This window comes from Nannospalax galili, unplaced genomic scaffold (assembly GCF_000622305.1).
Source record: "Nannospalax galili isolate Female #2095 unplaced genomic scaffold, S.galili_v1.0 scaffold278, whole genome shotgun sequence".
NCBI lineage: Eukaryota > Metazoa > Chordata > Mammalia > Rodentia > Spalacidae > Nannospalax > Nannospalax galili.
Genome location: NW_008347536.1, coordinates 14,754,156 through 14,769,404, shown reverse-complemented (window position 1 = coordinate 14,769,404; position 15,249 = coordinate 14,754,156). Strand labels below are relative to the sequence as shown.

Below are 15,249 nucleotides of genomic sequence, written 5' to 3'. Positions count from 1 at the left end.
TCATTGGATCATGCACCTGGCCATGTGCATGTCCTGTCTTAGGAGTATTTGCCATGGGACATCTTACCTGTTTTTGGCTAAAAATGCATCATGATTAAGGGTAGCTGCATGGGTAATGCCAGCCTGTGACAACCTTAGTCTCTGCCTAACTCGGTTAGCCAAGCATGGGCAACCGGAGGGGGTCCTGGGGAAGTCCGTAATCATGAGGAGATGGGCCATGGCAATTCCAAGGGTCCTCTGTCACTGAATTATCTGGTAAAGATACTTAAAGATAAGCATTATCAAGAGAAACAAAGCAAGTCATGGCGTAGGACAAGTTGAAATACTTCTGGGACCATGCACCTTTTAGCCAATCAGCCAGTTGTCAAAGAGGCTGACTGGCAATGAAGCCAAGGAACTGAGTCCTTTACCTCAGATGGATACAAATAAAGAGGAATTTTGTCTCATGAACGATTGTCCATGGACCATCATGCTAGTCAGTCGGATCCTGTCCTACCCACTTAAGGTTTTTCGCAGGCACCCATATGGGGTTTGAATCTCCTGTAGGGTAGACACAACCAAAGCCTCGACCCATGGTTAACAATGGATCTTGGCCTCTCCATTGCCCCGTAATGGGGTCCTTCCACCTTACCCATACCTCAGGTCTCTCCTCCTGTTCTGAAACTGGGATTCCAAATGATTTTTTTGAAAATTAAGAACATTAATAGTGAATAAGGCCATATCCAACTGTTGGTGGGGGCTTATTCCCCCTTTTTGTTTTTGTAATTGAATTTTTATGTTTTGATGGTTGCGTTCTATAATGGCTTGCACCTGGGGACTTTAAGGAATTCCTGTAATGTGTTGGATTACCCAAAGGGAAAAGAAATCTTGTAAATTTTTACTCACAAAACATGGTCCATTATCAGTTTTAATTCTTCGGGGCAATCCCAAGTAGCAAAGCACTGGAGAAAATGAGACTGAGCATATTTAGACTTCTCTCCTGTGTGAGTGGTAGCCCAACAGGCATGTGAGAATGTGTCAATGGACACAAAAATATACTTAAGCTTTCCAAAAGGAGCATAGTGTGTGACATCCATCTGCCACAAGGAATTGGGCTTGAGCCCCCTAGGGTTTACCCTTGGCTGTTGCAGAGGCGGTACCTGTACATGATAAGCCATCTTGTCTGCCTCTGCATTGCCTTGGGATAAAAGCCCAGGCAATCCTTGGTGCCCCTAAGATGCTGTAAAAGATAGGAGCTTTTCTCTCTTTAAGGAGCGAACTAGTCTGAATACTGTCAGAAAGCAACGGCCATGAGTTCCTTGAGTTGAGCTGCCTTTTGGTTTTTTCACATCTGCCCCAATCAGTGAAAACTTTGTAGGCTTTACTAAGGGCTCCCTCCATGGGTTTTTGGTGAGTGCTGCTGCCCACAGGGCTGTAGCACTCAGGGGCAGGGTGGTTCCCTGGCCACATGTGGAACTGAAGGGGCGGGGCCCCTCCCAGAGCCACTGTCCCCAAACCGGGCCTTTTCAGCTGTCCTGGAGCCAGTCGCAGTGCACAGCCAAAGGTGGTTTTGTGGTTTTTGTTTTTGTTTTTTTCTTTTAAATGCGCCCGGTGGCCATGGCCGCCAGTTGCTGGCCGGGGGGTAGTCCCCACCTGGCTTTCCCTTGAGCCCCTGACTCTGGCCGGTCACTGGTGGGTGGTGGTGGTGGTGGTGTTAGTTCAAGGCGGGGGGGGGGCTTTCGCCACCGACAAGTGTGCGCTGCTCTGCCCTGCCCTTCTGCGAGGAGGCTCTGAAGCTGGCCAGGGCACGCCAGAGGTGCAGCTTGTTACTTTGGCTGCTTTTGGTTCCACTTCTGTTGCATTTTTGCTTTCTTCCTCAAACCCTTCCCATGATTCCCATGCAGGGGTGGGGTGGGGGGGTGGGGGGATGTGGGGTGTGTGTGTGTGGTGGTGGTGGTTCTGAAGGCTCATCAGGAGGTGGCGCCGAGGGCTTAGGGCTCTGGGGCCAAAAGCATGCCTTTAAGGCCGAAATAATAGGGTAGAACTCCAACAGCAGATCAATCCCCAATTGAACCTCCCTTTGTCTAGCTAGATGTTCCACAAGTTCCCACTTATCCCCAGTAAAAACATTAGCCCCAAGTAGCCAGGGAGCCAAATGAATCGCCTCTGCCCAAACCTTTTGAGCTACAGGATCTGACAAATCCAATCCCCTGCTTTTAAGCATATTTCTCAACACTTTAAGTGCTGGGTCTTCAAACTTAAAAATTGCCTTACCTATATTTAGGGTCTTGCTTACCCTGAACATCCTTGATTTGCCCCCAATCCGTTTTTGCTTCTTTCTTCTTTCTTTTCTTCTTTTCACCTTCCTTCGAGCACCACATTGAGCGCCAGTTGCCGGGGGTTCAAACCAGCAACCCCTGGGGAGGTGATGATTGGGGATGAGTAAGCATGCCATTCGCCAGCCCACCCTGCCTCCATTACCCAGGGACACTCAGACACAACAGGGAGTCTAGCTAAGTGTGCGGTTTGCCAGCCCATGCAGCCCCCAGTACCAGGGACAATCAGGCGCAATGGGGAGCCTAGTCAAGCAGGGACTCATTTATTGCAGGTGTTACAGAGCTTATAAAGGCACCTGGAAAACCGCCCCCAGGGTGTATCTTAAGGATGGTCATTTGCTGATCATGCACTTCTCAGCAGTGCGGATGTATTCTTCAGACTTTCAAAGCAAGCCAGGCCGCGTGCCCAGTAACTTCCTTTTGGACCTATGCAAGGTGGGGCCTTTAGGTCCCCAAAGGTTACTCAAGAATGGCTTTTTTGAATTTAGGTTGGTCTCAAAAAGGCAAATGTTATATGTTTTCTTTCATGTGTGGTTCCTAGATTTTATATTGACACATAAAATCATGTATGTATATGACATGAAAGTAGAAGCAAATTGTTTAGGGGGAAAAAGGGGACCAGTGGGGGCAAAACGAGAGAGCAGGGGGATATATCAGTGGGAATATTCTTTATAAAAGTTGAAAACACAAATTTTCAAAAAGTTACCTTTAAATCATGGAAAGTTCTTTCCATCTACTATCTTTAAAAATATTTTATTTAGTATTTATTAATGTGTATGAGTGTATTGCCTGCATGTGTGTAAGTGCACCCATGTCATACAATGCCTGCAGAGGGCAGAAGAGGGAATCTGATTCCCTGGAACTGGAGTTAGGATGGTTATTAGCTGCCTTGTGCGTGTTGGGAATCGAACCCAGGTCCTCTGCCAGAGCAGCCAGTGCTCTTAAGCACTGAGCCATCTCTCCAGCTCTCCTATCTACTATCTTTAAAAAGAATAAAAACTGAAACTCTTCTGGGACATCATTTATCACTTAATTTGATCATCTACTATTGAATACCTTGATAATATGAGCACAGAAAAACAGAAGTCTCATACCTTGCTTGAGAGGATGCTAATTGATACCCCACCACTGTTATGTCTACCCAAGTAGATTTCCACTTACCCTTTGGCTCAGCAACTGTACATCCAGAGACTCACTAATCATCTTCCCCTAGTTACTCACAAGAGATGGATTGAATAAACCGTAACAATGCATAATGCAGCTGTAAGAGGAAATGACAACATTCTCTTCCCCTGTTGTGGCATCATCTCTAGAATATGTTAAGAACAACCTGCAGAGGTGTTTTCACAAGAAAAGAGGTAACTCTCCTAAAATTTTTGAAAAAAAAAGAAAAAACTAGGAAAAAACCACCCTGAACTAATAAACCAATGAGGCAAGGGAGGGGGTGGAGTGGTGGGACGGGACTGGAAGCCAGACCAGCTTTAATGTGGCTACAAGTACAGACAAAAATAATTTAAATTTAAAACTGTTCCAAAAATAAAATTTTCTAATTAAAAAAAGAGTATGTGGGAGGAGGGAGGCTATGGGAAGGAGCCATTTGGGAAGTGGGTATATAGATGCATAAGACTGTGTGGAATGTTCTGTATGATGTACACACAGAAAAATCAACAAATTTAAAAAAATACATGCTTTGAGGCAGAAGCATAAAAATTTACTTCATGTTAAATAGTAGAGGTGATAAACATTACCAGTGAAATCTACCTGATGACTTTATATCCATACTCAGGTATAAGGATCCAAGTGTAACTGACTATGACTAGTAATCATCAGATACATAGAGATTAAAGACACATGTGCAAACATCTAAGTGTTAATAGCATTAAAAGTGCAGGAAACAGCATATTTTAAAATGAAATGGAGATATTCTTTAAAGGATTAAACCTCATTCAATTTTATGTCTTACATTGTTTATACTGAGTTCAATATTGTATAATAGTATTAATTCAACTGTGAACCTAAAAATTTACAGCCATTTGAAAGAGATGTATCCCTGCTCTGGAGTGTGTTACTGAATACGTAAAAGCTGTAATGAAATGCTTTGTCTAATCATGTGGTTATTAAATTTTTTTAAAATAAAAAAATAATAATTCTTCAAAGCATAAAAATTTACTCCTTAATAATTAGTAGATGTGAAAAACATTACCATTGAAATCTACCTGATGACTTTATATCCATGCTCAGATGCCAAGGAGCTCAGAAAGTAACTGACTGTGACTAGTAATAATCAGATATATAGAGATTAGAAACCCATGTGCAAACACCTGTTAATTGCATTAAAAATGAAGTTTTCTATATGAAACTGCATATTTTAATAATGAAATAGAGATCTTTTTTAAAGGTTAAAATCTCAGTTAATTTTATTACCTAAAAATTTACAGCCAATTTTGAAAGAGAAGCATCTTAGCTCTGGAAATTGTTATTGAATATGTCAATGCTGTTGTAATGAAATGCTTCTTCTAAGAATGTGGTTATTAGGTTCAACAGCGAACCTAAAAATTTTATAGCCACTTTTGAATGAGATGTATCTTTGCTCTGGAAACTGCCATTGAATATATAAAACTGTAATGAAATGCTTCTTCTAAAATTTTTTCAAAAAATATGAAAAAAACTATATTTATGGCGGGGAAGAGGTGGCCAGAGCAAGCGGCACCCGCATGTGTGGCGTGAGGAGAGGCTGCTGCCCCCCTCGCTTCCCTTCTCCCCTCCTCGCCCCCTCCCCCAAGAGCAGCAGCACCAGGTCGGCACAGGTGCCAAAGTCAGTAAGAAGGAGTTCAATTCCAACCACGACGGGGCGGAGGAGACCTCAGAAAAAGAGCAACAAGAGGCAACTGAATATACTGATGAAGTACGAAATGAAATAGACTTAATGAACAAGCCAGTGAGGAAAGCTTGAAAGTAGAACAGAAATATAGCAAACTCTGTCAACCATTTTTTCAGAAGAGGTCAGAATTGATTGCCAAAATCCCAAAATTTTGGGTAACAACATTTGTCAACCATCCACAAGTGTCTGCACTGCTTGGGGAGGAAGAAGAGGCGCTGCATTATTTGACCAGAGTTGAAATGACAAAATTTGAAGATAGAAAATCAGGCTACAGATAGATTTTTATTTTGATGAAAATCCTTACTTTGAAAATAAAGTTCTCTCCAAAGAATTTCATCTGAATGAGAGTGGTGATCCATCTTCAAAGTCCACTGAAATCAAATGGAAATCTGGAAATGATTTTATGAAACATTCAAGTCAAACAGAATAAAGCCAGCGGGAAGAGACAGCGTGAAGAGCCAGAGAACTTCTTCACTGGGTTCACTGACCATTCTGATGCAGGCACTGATGAATTAGGAGAGGTCATCAAGGACGACATCTGGCCAAACCCCTTGCAGTACTACTTGGTTCCTGATATGGATGAAGAAGGGGAAGGGGAAGATGATGATGATGATGATGATGATGATGAAGGGTTGGAAGATATTTGTGAAGGAGAGGATGAGGATGAAGGTGAAGAAGATGATGATGGAGAGGAAGGAGAGGAGGATGAAGGAGATGACTGAAAAGAAAAGAACACTGATGGATTCCAACCTTCCTTTTTAAAATTTTTCTTTTTATTTTTTAATTTCCTCCAGTCCCTGGGAGCAGGTTGCATTCTTTCCCCTCCCCCCTGCCCCTCTTGTGCTCAGTCACCTTGTTTTTAAAGTCTCTTTTCTCAACACGATGGTTCTCAACATATTTGGGGAAAATAACATTGAGCAGAGTGCAACAGGAAAAGAACCTCCACTCTTCTGTTCTAAATTCGTTTCGGTCCCTTCTTGTCTCAAACTGTGGACTCGCCACCACCACCACCACCGTGCTCTGTGGGAAAAACAACCTCCTGCTCCCTTGACTCTGCTGGAAGCTGGGGGTGCTGGGCCCCTGTGTAGTAGTGCATAGAATTCTAGCTTTTTTCCTCCTTTCTCTGTGTATTGGGCTCAGAGATTACATTGTGTCTCTATGTGAATATGGACAGTTAGCATTTACCACCATGTACCTATCTACTCTTATTTAATAAGAAGAAAAAAAGTAAAAAAATGGGTATAGAAGGTCAGCAAAGGGTGGGTTTGAGATGTTTGGGTGGGTTAAGTGGACGTTTTGACAACATGGCTTCTCCTTTGGCATGTTAATTGTGATGTTTAATGGGCATCCTTGCAGTTTAAGATGACACCTTTTTTTGGTCTTTTGAGACAGGGTCTCCCTGTAGCCCCAGCTGTCCTGGAACTCACTATGTAGACCAGGCTGGCCTTGAACTCACAGAGATTCACCTGCCTCTGCCTCCCGAGTGCTGGGACTAAAGGCATGTGCCACCACGCCCAGCTTAAGATGACATTTTTAAGATAAACTTCTCTCCTCTGAGCCCTGCCACTCAGTGGGAGAATCAGCAGAACCTGAAGGATTCTATTTGGAATTGACATTCTCTATTGTAATTTTATTTTTAAATTTTTTGTTTTCACTGGAAAGGAAAGAAGATGATGCTCAGTTTTAAATGTTAAAAGTGTACAAGTTGCTTTGTTATAATAAAACTAAATGTGTACTATATATATATATAATTTGCATGCGTGTTTAGCCTGCATATATGTAAGTGTACCATGTGTGTGCAGTGCCCACAGAGGCCAGAAGAGGGCACTGGATCCCCTGGAACTGGAGTTGTGGATGGTTGTTAGCCACCATGTAGGGGCTAGGAACTGAATCCCAGGCCTCTGGGAGAATGGCAAGTACTCTTAACCACTGATCCATCTCTACCCCACATGGTTCCTGCTTTCTTTATCAAATCCACTAGTCTGTGTCATTCGATTGGAGATTTAAGACCATTAATAGTCATTGAAAGGGGTGTATTTATTTCTGCCATTTTGTTGATATTTATGCTGTTTTATTTTTTATTCTTTCTCTCTTAATTTCTCTTTTATTTAATTCTTTTTTTATTCTTCCCTGTGTCCTCCTGGATAAATGTGTTTTTCTCTTCAATCTGAAAGATTCTTTCAAGTGTATTCTGTAGAACTCCATTAGTGGTCATAAAGTCCTTTAGCCTATTGTATCATGGGAGGTTTGTGTTTTTCTTTCAATTATGACAAATTGACATCTCTGGGTATACTTGTCTGGGTTAGCAGTTGTGCTTTTCCAGAACCTGAAATATGCCATCCAGGCCCTCTTGGCTTTTAAAGTTTCTTTTGAATAATTTGCTGTTATTCTGGTATGCTTGTATTTATATGTGACTTGTTTCTCTCTTGCTATTTTCAATATATTTTCTTTGTTCTGAATATTTAGTGCTTTAATTCTAATATGAAGAGGGGTGTTTCTTTTCTGGTTTTCTTGGTTGGTGTCTTAAATGTCTCCTGTGTCTGAATTGGCATCTCTCTTACTCTGGACATTTTTCTGTCATTATTCTTTTGAAAATGTTTTCTTTGCCTTTAGAAAAAAAATTTTATCTTTCTTTTATGTCCATAATTTGTAGATTTTGTCTTTTCATAGTGTTAAGTATATCCTGGAATTCTCAAGCTTATCATTTTTTCTTTGTCCTTTTGTATTGCTCCAGTTCCTCCACCTGTCTTCAAACTCAGATATTCTGTCCTCTCCTTAGTCCATTCTATGGTGAGACTTTGCACAAAGCCTTTTGGTTTTTCTTCAGTATTTCTGTCTCTTTGTTGAATACCTCTTTTATATCTTTTTTTTAGTATTTTATTTATTTTTTATGTGTATGAGTGCTTTGCCTGCATGCATGTAAATGTACCCATGTTGTGCAATGTCCACAGACATCGGAAGAGGGCATCGGATTTCCCTGGAACTAGAGTTATGGACAGTTGTTAGCCACCATGTGGGTGCTGGGAATCGAGCCTGGGTGTTCTGCAAGAGCAGCCAGTGCTCTTAACCACTGAGCAATTTCTCCAGCCCCCTTCCTCTTTCGTATCTTGTATTGTCTTCCTTATTTCATTCAACTATTTGTGTTCTTGATCAGATTATTTTCTTCTTTTAACCTACCTATAATCATTCTTTTGAGTTCTCTAGGATTTCATCTAATTCACTCTGATTAAGTGCCATTACTGTAGGAATAATAATTTTTGGAGTAGTTATGTCAAATTGCCTTGACTTTTGTGTTTCTTATATTGCTGCATTGGGGTTTACCCATCTAGTGTTATTTTGTTGCTTGGTTTTGTTGTGTGTTTGTGTTTTTCTATCAGTGATATCCTTTCAGTTTGAGTTTTTAAACACTTTATTATTTTTATTTTATGTGTATGCACGTATTGCCTGCATGTATGTTAAGTGCATTATTATTTTTATTTTATGTGTATGCATGTATTGCCTGCATGTATGTTAAGTGCGCCAGTGTCATGCAATGCCTGTGGAGGACAGAAGAGGCCATCGGATCCCCTAGAACTCGATTTATGGACAGTTGTTAGCTTCCATGTGGGTGCTGGGAATTGAACCTGGGTCTTCTGCAAGAACAGCCAGTGTTCTTAACCACTGAGCCATCTCTCCAGCCCCTTAGTTGAAGTTGTTTTTAGTAGGCACATAGAATTGCAAATTTACATTCTAAAATACAATTGCACACTTTTAGTTTGAAAGTTACATCAGTTTAGTTATTAAGGCACTTTAAACTTTCTTTTAACTTCCCAGAATGTGATTTTTCTCTTCAGAAGTTCGGTTTGGTGTTTTATATTTCCTGTAGGGCACAGATGAAGGCATACTGGGGCTGTAGAAGAGCAATAGAAAGATGACGGAAAACCTCTTGGTGCCTGAGAATGGGAAAGGGCCATTATCAAGGCCTGGATGCCCAGGACCACATGTGGAGTCAAAACCACACAGGCCATTAAAGGAGGTAGGCAGTCCGTTCTAGAGAATCAGTCCTCCCAAGACTAGAATCTCCAAATGATTGAAACCTCCCCTGGACCCAGGATAAGCCCAATGTGGAGGCAGAGCCACTGCCATGCACACCTTGGACCTCGCAAAAGTGCTGTGGGGAAGGCAGCTCCAAAGTGCTGAGATTACATAGCCGCACACATGCGCCACCACGCCCTGCTGTAATTTCGTTTTCTTTCCTTCTGCTTCTCCTTCATCCCTGGGTATGTTCTTAACAGATGTTGGTAGCAAAGTAATTCTAGATTCAGAGAATGAGTTTGGAAGGATTCCTTCTCTTTCTGTTTTGTATAATTGTTTGGAAGGCATTGATACTAGTTTTTAATTAAAAGTGTAATAAAATTCAGCAGTAAATCCATCTAGTCCTAGAATTTCTTTTTTTTGAGCAACTTTTTGAAATATCTCAACCTCATTGCTTGCCATTGATGTGCTTAGGTTTCTTATATTCTTGTTTCAACTTTGATAGATCATATGTATCTGGACTTCTGTCCATTTCTTCCACGTTTTTCAACATATTGGAAGACAATTTGAAAAATATTTCCTAATGATCATCTGGATTTCTTCTATGTCTGTTGTAATACCCCCTTTCTATTCCTATTTAATGTTTTAATTTTTTGTTTTCTCTTGTTTTTTAGGACAGGGTCTCCCTGTAGCCCCAACTGGCCTGGACCTCTATATGTAAACCAGGCTGGCCTTGATCTCACAGAGATCTACCTTCCTCAGCTTTTTGAATGCTGGTTTTAAAGATGTGCAGCATAATGCCTGCCTTCTACTGATATTTATGTGGTCTTTTCTATTGGTTAGTTTGGCCGAGTTTGTCAATATTGCTCATGTTTTAAAAGAACCAGCTTTTGGCCGGGCATGGTAGTAGATGCCTTTAATCCCAGCACTCAGGAGGCAGAGGCAGGTGAGTTCAAGGCCAGCCTGTGCTCTACATAGTGAGTTCCAGGGTTCCAGACCAGCTGGGGGGACAGGGAGACCCTGTCTCAAAAGAAAAAAAGAACCAACATTTTTCGTTGATCTTTTGTGTTATACTGTTAGTGCCAATTTCAGTCATTTCTGCTCTGATCTTTATTATGTATTCCCTTCTACTGACTTTGAGTTTGAGTTGTTCTTATTTCACTGAAGACTGTGAGTGTATCATACTTTATTCGAGAGCTCTCTGATTTCTTAAAGGCAGGTATCTATTGCATTTGCTAGTTCTGGTATGATGTTTCCATTTTCATTGATTCTATAACTTTTCTAATTTCTCCCCTGTACATGCATGGGCATATGATTCAGTATGTATTTGTATAGTTTCTCTTACTGTTAACTTTGAGTTTTCTGCTATTATGATCAAGTAATGTGCAATAAATTCTTTCATTTTTTGTATTTAAGATTTGCTTTGTGATCTATTTTAGAAAAGATTGCATGAGCTCCTATAAGGAATGTGCATTTTGCCATGGTGGATGAAATTTTCTATAGATGTCTATTAAATCCATTTGATTTAAAGTATAACTTGAGTGTTTGTTTATATTTATGTGGTTGATCTACTGATGGTCTATCTAATATTGTACTGAGGCCTATTTCTTCCTTGATATCCATTGCTGTATGTTTTATACAATTGGGTTGTCCAGTACTCAGTGTTACATCTTCTTAGTAAATTGTTCTTTCAACGCGTAGTGACCTTCTCTTACGAATTTAGCCTGAAATTTGTTTTGTCTGACATGATAATGACTCCAGCTTCCTTTGAGACTCCTTCCTTGGAATATCGTTTCTCATGCATTCACCATCAGAATATGTGTTTCTGTGTGCTGAAAGATAAAGTTTTTGCAGGCCACCAATGGTTATGTCTTGGTTTTTAACTCAGTCAGTCTGCACCTTTTAATTGGATAATTAAGACCACTGGCATTCAAAGTTATTAAAATAAATGTACTAGTTCCTGAAATTGTATACTTTTTTCTGGCTGTTTTGAATAATCCATGTTCATTTATTTTTCCATTATTCATCTTAGAGTTTTGATGGTTTGCTGAATAATGACTGATTCTTTCCTGCTTCTCATTTGATTATTGCTCTTCTCTTGTGATCTTTTCTGTTACGAATATTCTCAAGAGCATGCCTATCTTGCTTCCTCTTTTGGATGTAGGATTCCTATAAGTATTTTCTGCCATGTTGGTTCAGTAGTCGTGAATTCCTTCAGTTTTTGCTTATCTTAGAAGGCCAATTTTTTTTTTTTAAGGATAACTTTGCTAGATATAGTAATCTAGGTTGGAAGTTATTTACTTTCAGGGCTTGGAATGGATCATTCTATGATTTCCTGGCCTTTAGCATTTTACTGATGTTCAGACAGGTTTTCCTTTCTGTGTGACTTGAGGACTCTCTCTCATAACTTACAATATTCTTTCTTTGATCTTTAGTTTGGTAGTTTAACCATAAAGTGTCATGGAAAGACCCTTTTCTGGTCAGATCTATTTGGGGTTCTGAGGCCTCTCATGCCACAGTATGCATATTGGTCTCAAGATTTAGGGAATATGTTGTCATTATCTCACTGTTTCCTGTCCCTTTGGTGTCTGTCTCTAGTTGCCTTCTGCTTTTCTATGTGATTGCTCTTCTAATGGTGTTGCATGGATCTTCTGTGTTCTGTTCATTTTTATTTCTTGTGTCCCTGTGATATGTTATGAATCCCAATTTTCATGTACTCTGTCATATATATTAAGGACTATTAAGCCAAACTTGTGTTAAGGACTATTAAGCCAAATATCCTTTAGTGCATGTCCATCCACTGGAGCCTGGTTAACATATCTAGCTGCACACCCTTAAAGAAAACCAATGCTCCATCTCCCAGTAATTATTGGTTGCCAAGAGTTTCTCAAATAAGGTTTGGGTTTCTTACCTACTTCCTCACCTCTATGCTGGGATTTTGTCTGGTTTGAGTTTCCATGGGTCTTGTGCATGTGGTCACCATTGCTGTGAGTTCATATGAGTAACTTTTCATCTGTCTGGAAACTGTTTCTTTGTGATCATCCACCACATCTGGCTCTTACAATCTTTTTGATCCCTCTTCCACAGTGGTCCCTGAACCTTGTGTGGCAGAGATTTGATATAGGTGTCTTATTCAAGGGTAAGTTCTCTGTAGTCTCTTATTCTCTGCACTTTGATCATTTGTGGTTTCCTGGGTTAACCATGCTCTGTGGCATGAGGAAGCTTCGCTGGTGAGCGTTGAGAACTGCATTAATATTATTTCTGCCCCCACTTCACTATGTTCCCTGAGAATGAGGTGTAGAAGTTGTGTTGTAGATGTGTCGCTTAGGGCTTGGCACCTCACAGACATGTTCTTTCTGTGTTTGACCAGTTGTGGAACTTTGTCGTAGTCTCCACCTGTTCCAAAAAGAAGCTTCTTTGATAAGAGTTCCACTTGTCTGTAATATACATATTCAGAATACAGTAAGAAATTACATTGACCTAGGGTTTGACAAAAGTAGGTTTCTCTGTAAGATCTATGATCTCTTCAGCCATGTGTATTTGACTGTGTTTGCAGCACCACACATAAATTGCCTCTCATTGAGTGGGTCTTAAGTCTAATTAGACAGCTGTTGATTACACCAAGATAAAAGTATCAGTATGCGCCAATAGTGACAGTTTGCTGGGTAGCCATTGTTGTGGTTCATAGACTTTGCAGCTGGATGGGATCATTCACTGGTTTACACTATTAGCAGTTTGTATAGCATCTTCTGGTAACTATGGGAACTGGTCTCCAGGGAGGAGATTTCCAGATCAGTTCCAGCTCAATTGTTCTAAGTTCTGTGTCTGAATTACATCCTGTCTTCAGCAGTAGAGTCTTAATTTCAAGTTCTGGGTGCCAATCAAGGGTTGTGGCAATATCTTGAGTTATTTTGGGAGTCTCTTGGACTACCCTGACCAACAACTAGAAGGGAGACTTCTGTCAGGCACTATGTTTTCTGTTATATAGCCTTCAGTTATACAAATATATATATACATACATATGTGTATATGTGTGTGTGCATATACATATGTATTATTTTCACACATTCACACACACATACACACACATATAGTGCATTTTTTTTGTAGGATTTTGAACAAAAACATTCCCCTCTGGTTTCTCACACCACCTAAGCGTTATTTCTCTCCTCCTTCTCCCCTCCCAGGTTAAAGTAGCTCTGTTTTTCTCATTTCCCCCTGGATAACACCTGTCTCTGACTATCCCCCTAGCTCGAGCTACTTCTTCCCCTATTCCCCCATGGTTCCTTTCCATTTTCCTGGATCCTGCAGTTACATCAAGCTATATACTCACATCTAAGGATTTGGAGCTAAGAACCACAAATGAGAGAAAACGTATCATTTGTTTTTCAGAGTCTGTGTTCCTTCACTTAGTATAAGAGTTTCTAGTTCCATCCATTTACCTGCAAATTTAATGATTTTGTTTTTCTTGACTGCTGGGTGGAACTCCATTGTGTAAACGTACATTTTCCTTTTCCAGTCTTCAGCTGAGGGACATTTAGGTTGTTTCCATTTCCTAACTATTGTGAAAAGAGTAACCACAAACATGGCTATGCAAGTGTGTCTGTAGTAGGATGTCGAGTCAGTCCTTTAGGTATATGCCAAGGAGCTATATCACTGGATCGTATGTGAGATACTTTTTCAGGTTTTTAAAATAGTTTATTATTTTTGTTATTTTTATGACTCTATTGCCTGCATATGTGTGAGTGTACTCATGTTGTACAATGCCCACGGAGGTCAGAAGGCACCAGATTCCCTGGAACTGGAGTTATCGACAGTTGTTAGCTGCCATGTGGGTGCTGGGAATCAAACCCAGGTTCTCTGCAAGAGGAGTCAGTGCTCTTAACTGCTGAGCCATCTCTCCAGCCCCATAGTTTCAATTTTTAAGAGTTCTCCACAGTGATTGCACCAGTTTGCAATGCAACCCGCAGTGAATGAAGGTTCTAGTTTCCCCACATCCACACCAGCATTTGGGGTCATGTGTTGTCTTATCTTAGTCATTCTGACTGGGATTACATGAAATCTTAAAGTAGTTTTGGTTTGCATTTCCCTAATTACTAAGGATGTTGAACATTTTTAAAGGTGTTTCTTGGCCATTTTTATTTCTTTTTTCAAAAGCTCTCAGTTCAGATCCATAGCCCACTTTTAAATTGAGTCATTTGTTTTCTTGATTTTTTTTTATTTTTTACTTCTTTGGTTTTGTTGGCTTTTTAAAAATAATTTATAGAGAATTTCATACATGCATATAAGGCGTTTTGATCAAATCCATGCACATTCCTTTCCCTCCCACTCCTCCCATACCTCCCCATCACTTTTTTTTTTTATAACCTCATGTACTCTTTCTTCTTCTTTTATTTTATTTTTTAAATGGGGCTTTTGGCTACTCTAACATTGCCCCTTCTGAAGAGGTAATGCTAAAATCTTTTAAGGATTAGATAAAAGCTCCCAAATACTTTCGACATTTTTGGCCTTTGGAACAGGGTATGTTGCTCAGAGGCCCTAGGACATTTTGACTTTTACCCAAGAAACTGGCTACATTTCTTTGGGGTCTTTTTACCCTAACTGCCTAGCCAATTCCTACCTCTTATTCTTATCACACCATCCTCTGAAGAGGTTACCCAAATTGCCAATAGAGAATCAGGATGCAAACCACTCTGGCTTTTTCCATGTTGAACAGGGACTCAGGGTGAGGCAATTGGAGTACTCCTTCAGTGGGTCTATCTAAAAGACTCCCAAATTGCATAACTCTTACCTTGAGGGAAAAGAAAATCTTTGAATCATGACTAGGAGATGTGAAGGAGAAGTAAAGGCAAGAGTCATTAGCATTACAAGTTCTAGACAGGGAACTAGAAAAAAGTCAGAACAGGGCAATTTTCAAATGCTCATATGAGCGTCCATTGGAATTTCTTGACAAGGGCTCCCAAAAGCATCCTCTATTGGGTTCCTCCTCATTTTTCTTTTGTCTGTCAAGGCTGGATTGGTTAGAATCAGTGTCAATTC

General features: G+C 40.3%; 1 pseudogene; it reads left to right on the top strand.

The window, feature by feature from the left end:
- Positions 1 to 3,588: 3,588 nt before the first annotated feature.
- Positions 3,589 to 5,918, top strand: LOC103743065 (annotated as a pseudogene).
- Positions 5,919 to 15,249: the final 9,331 nt, after the last annotated feature.